The 11,514-nt window shown below is 40.7% G+C and overlaps 1 non-coding gene across 1 annotated transcript; it reads left to right on the top strand.

Annotated features, from left to right (window-relative positions):
• Nucleotides 1-1,041: 1,041 nt before the first annotated feature.
• LOC148572017 (small nucleolar RNA R71) lies at nucleotides 1,042-1,149 on the top strand. Its single transcript, XR_015880285.1, has one exon. It is a non-coding gene; the product is annotated as a small nucleolar RNA R71 (small nucleolar RNA).
• The last annotated feature ends 10,365 nt before the right edge of the window (nucleotides 1,150-11,514 follow it).

Genomic DNA, 11,514 nt, shown 5'->3' on the forward strand with positions numbered 1-11,514 from the left:
CCCAAGTCTCATTACCAAATAGTCTGGCATTCAGCTTCATGATTGCACCAAGGTACTTAGCAACTTGCTCTTCAGTAATGTCTTCATTCTCTTCAGAAGAAGAATACTCATCAGAGCTCATGAAGGGCAGAAGGAGGTTCAATAGAATCTCTATGGTCTCTAGATGAGCCTCAGATTCCTTTGGTTCCTCAAAGGAAGACTCCTTATTGGTCACTGAATGTCCCAGGAGGTCTTTCTCACTAGGATTCACATCCTCCTCCTCCCTTGTAGGTTCGACCATGATGGTCAAGTCAATGGCCTTGCACTCTCTCTTTGGATTTTCTTCTGTATTGCTTGGGAGAGTACTAGGAGGAGTTTCAGTGACCCTTTTACTCAGTTGGCCCACTTGTGCCTCCAAATTTCTAATAGAGGACCTTGTTTCATTCATGAAACTCACAGTGGCCTTAGATAGATCAGAGACTATATTTGCTAAGCTAGATGGGTTCTACTCAGAATTCTCTGTCTGTTGCTGAGTGGATGATGGAAAAGGTTTGCTATTGCTAAACCTGTTTCTTCCACCATTATTAAAGCCTTGTTGTGGCTTTTGTTGATCCTTCCATGAGAAATTTGGATGATTTCTCCATGAGGGATTATAGGTGTTTCCATAGGGTTCACCCATGTAATTCAGCTCTGCTATTGCAGGGTTCTCAGGATCATAAGCTTCTTCTTCAGAAGATGCCTCTTTAGTACTGTTGGATGATTTCTTCAATCCATTCAGACTCTGAGAGATCATATTGACTTGCTGAGTCAATATTTTATTCTGAGCCAATATGGCATTCAGAGTATCATTTTCAAGAACTCTCTTCCTCATAGGTGTCCCATTACTCACAGGGTTCCTTTCAGAAGTGTACATGAACTGGTTATTTACAACCATGTCAATGAGTTCTTGAGCTTCTGCAAGCATTTTTTTAGGTGAATGGATCCACCTGCAGAATGGTCCAGTGACATTTTAGATAATTCAGACAGACCATCATAGAATATATCCAGGATGGTCCATTCTGAAAGCATGTCAGAAGGACACTTTTTGGTCAGTTCCTTGTATCTCTCCCAAGCTTCATAGAGGGACTCACCTTCTTTCTGTTTGAAGGTTTGAACATCCACTCTAAGCTTACTAAGCTTTTGAGGAGGAAAGAGCTTGGCTAAGAAAGCCGTGACCAGCTTATCCCAAGAGTTCAGGCTGTCTTTAGGTTGAGAGTCCAACCATATTCTAGCTCTATCTCTTACAGTAAACGGGAAAAGCATAAGCCTGTAGACCTTGGGATCAACCCCATTGGTCTTAACAGTATCACAGATTTGCAAGAATTCAGTTAAGAACTGAAAAGGATCTTCTAATAGAAGTCCATAAAACTTGCAGTTCTGTTGCATCAGAGAAACTAATTGAGGTTTTAGCTCAAAATTGTTTGCTCCAATGGCAGGGATTGAGATGCTTCTTCCATGTAAATTAGAATTTGGTGCAGTAAAGTCACCAAGCATCTTCCTTGCATTGTTATTATTTTCGGCCATGTCTCCTTCTTTTTCGAAAATTTCTGTCAGATTTTCTCCAGAGAGTTGTGCTTTAGCTTCCCTTAGCTTCCTCTTCAGAGTCCTTTCAGGTTCAGGATCAGCCTCAACAAGAATGTTCTTATCCTTGTTCCTGCTCATATGAAAAAGAAGAAAACAGAAAAGAACATATAGAATCCTCTATGTCACAATATAGAGATTCCTAATGTAAGTAGAAGAATGATGAGCGGATATTTTATACGCTTTTTGGGGTTAATTTCATATAGTTTTTAGTGTGTTTTAGTTAGTTTTTAGTTTATTTTCAGCAGTTTCTAGGCAAAATTCATATTTCTGGACTTTACTATGAGTTTGTGTATTTTTCTTTAATTTCAGGTATTTTCTGGCTGAAATTGAGGGAGCTGAGCAGAAATCTGATTCAGGCTGAAAAAGGACTGCTGATGCTGTTGGATTCTGACCTCCCTGCACTCGGAATGGATTTTCTGGTGCTACAGCACTCCAAATGGCGCGCTTCCAATTGCGTTGGAAAGTAGACATCCAGGGAATTTCAGAAATATATAATAGTCCATACTTTGCTCAAGGATAGACGACGTAACCTGGCGTTCAATGCCAGTTCCATGTTGCAGTCTGGCGTCCAGCGCCAGAAACAAGTTACAAGTTGGAGTTCAACGCCAGAAAAGGATCCAAAGCTGGCGTTGAACGCCCAAAACAGCCCTATGCACGTGATTAGCTTAAGTCTCAGCCCCAGCACACACCAAGTGGGCCCCAGAAGTGGATTTCTGCACTATCCATCTTAGTTTACTCATTTTCTGTAAACCTAGTTTACTAGTCTAGTATTTAAACAACTTTTAGAGACTTATCTTGTATCTCATGACATTTTAGATCTGAACTTTGTACCTTTTGACGGCATGAGTCTCTAAACTCCATTGTTGGAGGTGAGGAGCTCTGCTGTGTCTCGATGAATTAATGCAAGTATTTCTGTTTTCCATTCAAACATGCGTGTTCCTATCTAAGATATCCATTCGCACTTCAATATGAATGTGATGAACGTGACAATCATCATCATTCCTCCACAAACACGTGCCTGACAACTACTTACGTTTCACCGTAGAATGAATGAATATCTCTTAGATCTCTTAATTAGAATCTTCGTGGTATAAGCTAGATTGATGGCAGCATTCAAGAGAATCCGGAAAGTCTAAACCTTGTCTGTGGTATTCCGAGTAGGATTCAGGGATTGAATGACTGTGACGAGCTTCAAACTCGCGAGTGCTGGGCGTAGTGACAGACGCAAAAGGATAGTAAGTCCTATTCCGGTACGATTGAGAACCTGCAGATGATTAGCCGTGCGGTGACAGCGCATCTGGGCCCTTTTCACTGGAAGGATGGATGGTAGCCATTGACAACGGTGATCCACCAACACACAGCTTGCCATAGGAGGACATGCGTGCGTGAATCAGAAAATAGAAGAAAGCAGAATTTCAGAAGACAAAGCATCTCCAAAACTCCAACATATTCTCCATCATTGCATACAAGTATAATTTGTGTTCTGCCCTTTTATTCCTTGCAATCAAATTTGATAAGTGAATTATTTTATTGTTTTCCTGACTAAGAGTTACAAGATAACCATAGATTGCTTCAAGCCAACAATCTCCGTGGGATCGACCCTTACTCACGTAAGTTATTACTTGGACGACCCAGTGCACTTGTTGGTTAGTGGTACGAGTTGTAAAAAGTGTGATTTACAATTCGTGCACCAAGTTTTTGGCACCGTTGCCGGGGATTGTTTGAGTTTGGACAACTGACGGTTTATTTTGTTGCTTAGATTAGGAAAAAATTTTCTTTTTGGTTTAGAGTCTTTTATTATTTATACCTTGTTAAAACACTTTAAACTTATAACTCAATTAGCTAGAGCGTGGTGCTTATGTTCTTAGTAATTGGCTAGCCTATTTTTAAAATCTTTTTCAAAAATAATTTTCTTTGAATAAATCTTGTGCCAAACTTTAAGTTTGGTGTTTTCTTGTTGATTTTTCTTTGTTTTTCAAAAATTTTAGTTTGGTTTTCTAAAAATTTTAAGTTTGGTGTTCTTTCTTCATGTTCTTGTGTTCTTGTGAGTCTTCAAAGTGTTCTTGAGTTTCCTTGTGTCTTGATCTTAAAATTTTTAAGCTTGGTGTTCCTTGGTGTTTTCCCTCCAAAATTTTCGAAAACAAGGAGCATTAGATCTAAAAATTTTAAATCTTGTACTATCTTGTTGTTTTTCTCTCTCCTCTTTAAATCCAAAAATATCTTTTCTCTCTATTTTAAAGCAAATTTTCGAAATTTACCTTTAAAATTCAGATTTTTATTTCAAAATTTAAAACCTTTTTCAAAAATCATCATATCCTTTTCAAAACTTCCTAACCACTTTCTCTCTCCTCATTTTTTTCGAAAATCTTCACCTATTTTTATTTATTTTATTTTAATTTATTTTGTTTTCGAAATAAATAAATAATTAAATAAATAAAAATATTTTCTTCTATTTTACATCATCTCCCTTTTTCCATCATGGACCTAAGCGGAAATGAACAGTCCAGGAGGACTCTGGGGTCATATGCTAATCCCTCTACTGCTTCATATGGGAGTAGTATCTGCATACCCTCCATTGGAGTCAGTAGCTTTGAGTTGAATCCTCAACTCATTATCATGGTGCAGCAAAGTTGCCAGTATTCCGGTCTTCCACAGGAAGAACCTACAGAGTTTCTGACATAGTTTTTACAGATTGCTGACACAGTACATGATAAGGAAGTAGATCAGGATGTCTACAGATTATTACTGTTTCTATTTGCTGTAAAAGACCAAGCTAAAAGGTGGTTAAATAACCAACCTAAGGCTAGCATAAGGACATGGAAACAGCTGACAAAAAAATTCCTGAACCAATACTTTCCTCCAAAATGGATGACACAGCTAAGGCTGGACATCCAAGGCTTTAAACAAGGGGATAATGAATCTCTTTATGATGCCTGGGAGAGATACAGAGAGATGCTACGAAAATGCCCCTCTGAAATGTTTTTAGAGTGGGTTCAGTTAGACATCTTCTATTATGGACTTACAGAAAGAGCTCAAATCTCTCTAGACTACTCAGTTGGTGGATCCATCCACATGAGAAAGACAATTGAAGAAGCTCAAGAGCTCATTGATACAGTTGCCAGAAATCAGCATCTGTACCTAAGCAGTGACCCTTCCATGAAAGAAGAGGTTAAAATAGTAACTGCTGAACTCAGTCCTGTAAAACAAGCTGCTGAATTCAATCAGCAACTGGACTTTCTAACAAAGCAGTTAGCCGAATTCAAGGATAGACTACAAGAGACAAGGATGGCTAACATAAATATGGAAGAACAATTGAAGCAAACAAAGCAGCAGCTGTCAAAACAAATAACAGAAGAATGCCAAGCAGTTCAATTAAGAAGTGGGAAGACATTAAATACCCCACCTCAAGGCAGCAAGAAGCCAAGAAATGAGCAAACCACCCAAAATCCACCTGAGGACAGTAAGAGCCCAGGGAAAAATAATTATGGCATTAAAACGCCAGAAATTGGGTGGAAGGCTGGCGCTGAACGCCCAGACCATGCTCAGGACTGGCGTTCAACGCCAGAAACAAGCAAGGATCTGGCGTTGAACGCCCAAAAGAAGCACAGTTCTGGCGTTCAGACGCTAGGAACAGATGAGGAGCTGGCGTCTAACGTCACTCCAGCTTCTAACTCTGGCACTCAATTGCCAGTGAGGGATCAGACACATACAAGTGCTGATAACAACCCATCTAAAAAGGCTTCTTCAACTACTTTTGTAGGAAATAAACCTACATCAACTAAGGTTGAGGAATATAAAGCCAAGATACCTTATCCTCAAAAACTCTGCCAAGAGGAGCAGGATAAGCAATTTGCTCGCTTTGCAGATTATCTCAGGACTCTTGAAATAAAGATTCCATTTGCAGAGGCACTTGAGCAAATACCTTCTTATGCCAAGTTCATAAAAGAAATCTTGAGTCATAAGAAGGATTAGAGAGAAACTGAAAGAGTTCTCCTCATTGAAGAATGTAGTGCAGTCATTCTGAAAAGCTTTCCTAAAAAGCTTAAAGACCCTGGGAGTTTTCTGATACCATGCACATTAGAAGGTAATTGCACCAAGACAGCTTTATGTGATCTTGGGGCAAGCATCAACCTAATACCTGCATCCACTATCAGGAAGCTTGGCTTAACTGAAGAAGTTAAACCAACCCGGATATGTCTCCAACTTGCTGATGGTTCCACTAAATACCCATCAGGCGTGATTGAGGACATGATTGTCAGAGTTGGGCCATTCGCCTTTCCCACTGACTTTGTTGTGCTGGAAATGGAGGAGCACAAGAGTGCTACTCTCATTCTAGGAAGACCCTTCCTAGCAACTGGACGATCCCTCATTGACGTCCAACAGGGGGAAATAACCCTGAGAGTCAACGATGACGAGTTCAAGTTGAACGCTGTCAAAGCCATGCAGCATCCAGACACATCAACAGACTGCATGAAAGTTGACCTTATTGACTCTTTGGTAGAAGAGATCAACATGGCTGAGAGTCTCGAATCAGAGTTGGAAGACATCTTTAAAGATGTTCAGCCTGATTTGGAGGATTCAGGGGACATGAAAGAGCCTCTGAACTTTCTTCTGAAAGAGGAAAAACCTCCTAAACCAGAGCTCAAGCCACTGCCACCATCCTTGAAATATGCATTTCTGGGAGAAGGTGACACCTTTCCAGTGATCATAAGCTCTGCTTTAAATTCACAGGAAGAGGAAGCACTTATTCAAGTGCTAAGGACACACAAGACAGCTCTTGGGTGGTCCATAGGTGACCTTAAGGGCATAAGCCCAGCTAGATGCATGCACAAAATCCTATTGGAGGATAATGCCAAACCAGTGGTTCAACCACAGTGGCGGCTAAATCCAGCCATGAAGGAAGTGGTGCAGAAAGAGGTCACCAAATTACTAGAGGCTGGGATTATTTATCCCATTTCTGATAGCCCCTGGGTGAGCCCTGTTCAAGTCGTCCCAAAAAAGGGAGGCATGACAGTGATTCATAATGAAAAAAATGAACTGGTTCCTACAAGAACAGTTACAGGGTGGCGCATGTGTATTGACTACAGAAGGCTCAATACAGCCACCAGAAAGGATCATTTTCCTTTACCATTCATAGACCAGATGCTAGAGAGACTAGCAGGTCATGATTATTACTGCTTTTTGGATGGCTACTCAGGCTATAACCAGATTGCAGTAGATCCCCAGGATCAAGAGAAAACATCATTCATATGTCCATCCGGAGTGTTTGCTTATAGAAGGATGCCCTTTGGGCTATGCAATGCACCTGCAACCTTCCAGAGATGCATGCTCTCTATTTTCTCTGATATGGTGGAAAAATTTCTGGAAGTCTTCATGGATGACTTCTCAGTATATGGAGACTCATTCAGCTCCTGTCTTGATCACCTGAAACTAGTTCTGAAAAGATGCCAAGAGACTAACCTGGTTTTAAACTGGGAAAAATGTCACTTTATGGTGACTAAAGGGATTGTCCTTGGGCATAAAATTTCAAACAAGGAAATAGAGGTGGATCAAGCAAAAATAGAGGTAATTGAAAAATTACCACCACCTGCCAATGTTAAGGCAATTAAAAGCTTTCTGGGGCATGCAAGATTCTATAGGAGGTTTATAAAGGATTTTTTAAAAATCGCAAAACCTCTGAGCAATCTGCTAGCTGCTGACACGCCATTTGTGTTTGACACAGAGTGTCTGCAGGCGTTTGAAACGCTGAAAGCCAAGCTGGTCACAGCACCAGTTATTTCTGCACCAGACTGGACATTACCATTTGAGCTAATGTGTGATGCCAGTGATCACGCCATTGGTGCAGTACTGGGGCAGAGGCATGACAAGCTTTTGCATGTCATTTATTATGCTAGCCGTGTTTTGAATGATGCCCAGAAAAATTACACAACCACAGAAAAAGAATTGCTTGCAGTGGTTTATGCCATTGACAAGTTTAGATCATACTTAGTAGGATCAAAAGTGATTGTGTACACAGATCATGCTGCTCTTAAATATCTACTCACAAAGGAGGATTCAAAACCCAGACTCATAAGATAGGTGTTGCTTCTACAAGAGTTTGATATAGAAATAAGAGACAGAAAAGGGACAGAGAACCAAGTGGCTGACCATCTGTCCCGGATAGAGTCAATAGAAGGGACGTCATTCCCCTCTCTTGAAATCTCTGAGACCTTTCCTGATGAGCATTTGTTTGCCATTCAGGAAACACCATGGTTTGCAGACATTGCAAACTACAAAGCTGCAAGGTTCATTCCCAAGGAGTACAGCAGGAAACAAAAGAAAAAATTAATTACTGATGCAAAGTACTACTTGTGGGATGAACCCTATCTCTTTAAGAGATATGCAGATGGCATAATCCGTAGGTGTGTGCCTAAAGAAGAAGCACAAAGGATCTTATGGCATTGCCATGGGTCACAATATGGAGGTCATTTCGGAGGTGAGCGAACAGCCACCAAGGTCCTCCAATGTGGCTTCTACTGGCCTACACTCTACAGAGATTCCCGAGAGTTTGTACGTAACTGTGACAGTTGCCAGAGAGCTGGAAATTTGCCTCACAGTTACGCCATGCCTCAACAAGGAATCTTGGAGATTGAGTTGTTTGATGTATGGGGTATTGATTTCATGGGGCCTTTCCCACCATCATACTCAAACACTTATATTATGGTGGCAGTTGACTATGTATCAAAATGGGTTGAGGCCATTGCCACACCCACCTATGATACTAAAACAGTGCTGAAGTTCCTCCAGAAACATATATTCAGCAGGTTTGGTGTTCCCAAGGTACTAATCAGTGATGGGGGCACTCACTTCTGCAACAAACAGCTTTACTCTGCCATGGTCCGGTATGGGATTCGCCACAAGGTGGCGACTCCATATCATCCACAGACAAATGGGCAAGCTGAAGTCTCTAACAGAGAACTAAAAAGAATCCTGGAACGGACTGTAAGTACCCGTAGAAAGGATTGGGCACGAAGCTTGGATGATGCTCTGTGGGCTTACAAAACAGCATTCAAGACTCCTATAGGGACCTCTCCATACCAACTTGTGTATCGTAAGGCATGCCACCTGCCCGTGGAACTGGAACATAAAGCCTACTGGGCAACCAGATTCCTAAACTTTGATGCCAAATTAGCTGGAAAAAAAAGATTGCTCCAGCTAAATGAGCTAGAGGAATTCAGATTCACTACTTTCGAAAATGCCAAGCTTTATAAAGAGAAATAAAAAAAGTGGCATGACAGAAAGCTGTCATCTAGAATCTTTGAACCAGGACAAAAGGTTCTATTGTTTAACTCTAGGCTCAGGCTATTCCCCGGGAAACTGAAGTCCCGGTGGAGGGGACCATATGTGATTACAAGTGTATCACCATATGGTTATGTGGAGCTTCAAGATATTGATTCTGATAAGAAGTTCATTGTTAATGGACAGAGAATCAAGCACTATCTTGAAGGCAATGTTGAGCAAGAGTGCTCAAGGCTGAGGCTAGATTAAAAACTCAGCAAGGTCCAGCTAAAGACAATAAAGAAGCGCTTGCTGGGAGGCAACCCATCCATGGGGCATCACTTCCTCTAAGCATTTTGCCCTATTCTTGATTTTATTTGTTTATATAAAGTTCACTGATACTAAAGTAAAGAGTCAATTGTATAAGTTTACAGGGTTACAGAAGGATTCTGCACACAAAACAGAGAAAAAGAGCTCACTGGCAAGAAAACGCCAGTAATAGTCTGTTTTGGGCGTTCAACGCCCAAAAGAAGCATCCACTGGGCGTTGAACGCCAGTAAGGATAGCCATCTGGGTGTTAAACGCCAGAAAGAAGCATCTTCTGGGCGTTGAACGCCAGAAAGAAGCTCCTTCTGGGCGTTTAACACCAGATTTACAGCATCCTAGGCGTTCAGAAAAACGCCCAGTGACAAAGGAGTTCCTGGCGTTCAACGCCAGAAAGAAGCAACAGCTGGGCGTTGAACGCCCAGGAGAAGCAGCAGTTGGGCGTTGAACACCCAAAACATGCAGCGTTTGGTCGTTCAAACGCCAAGATGGTGGGGAGGAGGTAAATTCGTTTTTTCTTCATATTTTTCATTTTAATCTTAATTTTCATGTTTCAATTCAGGATTTCTTGCATAAACATGTTACAAACCCTGATTTCTAAAATTCCTAATTTCTAAAAACCCTTCTTTAAAAATATTAAATGTATCTTAATCCATAAGCACAAATCCTTTTTTTTTTCAATCCAATTCAACTCTTTTTCAAAATTTTCAAAACAAATCTATCTCTTTTCATTCAAAAATCTTTTCAACTAATCAATATCTTTTTCAAATCTCCATATTATCTTTTTCAAAAATCCAATTTTATCTTTTTCAAATATCTTTCATATCTTTTCAATTTTAAATTATATTTTTTCTTATCATACTTATTTTTTTTTAAAATCATATCTTCTATCTTATCTTTCTCCCTATTTTCAAAAACCCCCTCCCTTTTAAAAACCCATTCGGCCTCCTTCTTCTCATCCACCATCCTACACTAGCTCTCCTTCTATCCCTCTCCTTTCTTTTCTTTTGCTTGAGGACAAGCAAACCTCTAAGTTTGGTGTGTTTATCCGTGATCACTAAACCATACCCACTAAGATCATGGCTCCTAAAGGAAAACAACCCACTCCAAGAGGCAAGAAAGAGAGTGTTCCAAAACCACTTTGGAATTGGCGCACGAAATTGTGATCTCAGGCAACGGCGCCAAAAACTCTGTACGCATGTCTTAATAAATTATTTTTCTTTGACAACTTCGATACAACTAACCAGCAAGTGCACTGGGTCGTCCAAGTAATAAACCTTACGTGAGTAAGGGTCGATCCCACGGAGATTGTTGGTATGAAGCAAGCTATGGACACCTTGTAAATCTCAGTCAGGCGGATATAAAATAGTTATGGAGTTTTCGAAAATATATAATAAAATAAGGATAGAAATACTTATGTAAATCATTGGTGAGAATTTCAGATAAGCGCATAGAGATGCTTTCGTTCCTCTGAACCTCTGCTTTCCTGCTGTCTCCATCCAATCAATCCTACTCCTTTCCATGGCTGGCTTTATGTAAGGACATCATCGTTGTCAATGGCTACTTTTTATCCTCTCTGGAAAATGGTCCGATGCGCTGTCACTGCATGGCTAATCGTCTGGAGGCATCACCCTTGTCAATGGCTGCATCCCATCCTCTTGTGAAAATGATCCAAATGCTCTGTCACAGCACGGCTAATCATCTGAGGTTCTCGATCATACTGGAATAGGATTCACCCTCCTTTTGCGTCTGTCACTACGCCCAGCACTCGCGAGTTTGAAGTTCGTCACAGTCTTTCAATCCCAGAGGCCTACTCGGAATACCACAGACAAGGTTTAGACTTTTCGGACTCTCATGAATGCCGCCATCAATCTAGCTTTGACCACGAAGATCCTGATTAGGAGATCCAAGAGATACTCATTCAATCTAAGGTGGAACGGAAGTGGTTGTCAGGCACGCGTTCGTGGGGGAATGATGATGATTGTCACGTTCATCACATTCAGGATGAAGTGCGAATGAATATCTTAGAAGTGAAATAAGTTGAATTGAATAGAAAAATAGTAGTACTTTGCATTAATCTTTGAGAAACAGCAGAGCTCCACACCTTAATCTATGGAGTGTAGAAACTCTACCGTTAAAAATACATAAGAGAAAGGTTCAGGCATGGCCGAATGGCCAGCCCCCATGATCTAAGAACCAGACATCCCAAGATGTTCCAAGCTATCGAATACAATAGTAAAAAGTCCTATTTATACTAAACTATTTACTAGGGTTTACAGAAGTAAGTAATTGATGCATAAATCCACTTCCGGGGCCCACTTGGTGTGTGCT

The sequence above is a fragment of the Arachis ipaensis genome, chromosome B3, assembly GCF_059453495.1.
Source record: "Arachis ipaensis isolate K30076 ecotype BB chromosome B3, ASM5945349v1, whole genome shotgun sequence".
Classification (NCBI taxonomy): domain Eukaryota; kingdom Viridiplantae; phylum Streptophyta; class Magnoliopsida; order Fabales; family Fabaceae; genus Arachis; species Arachis ipaensis.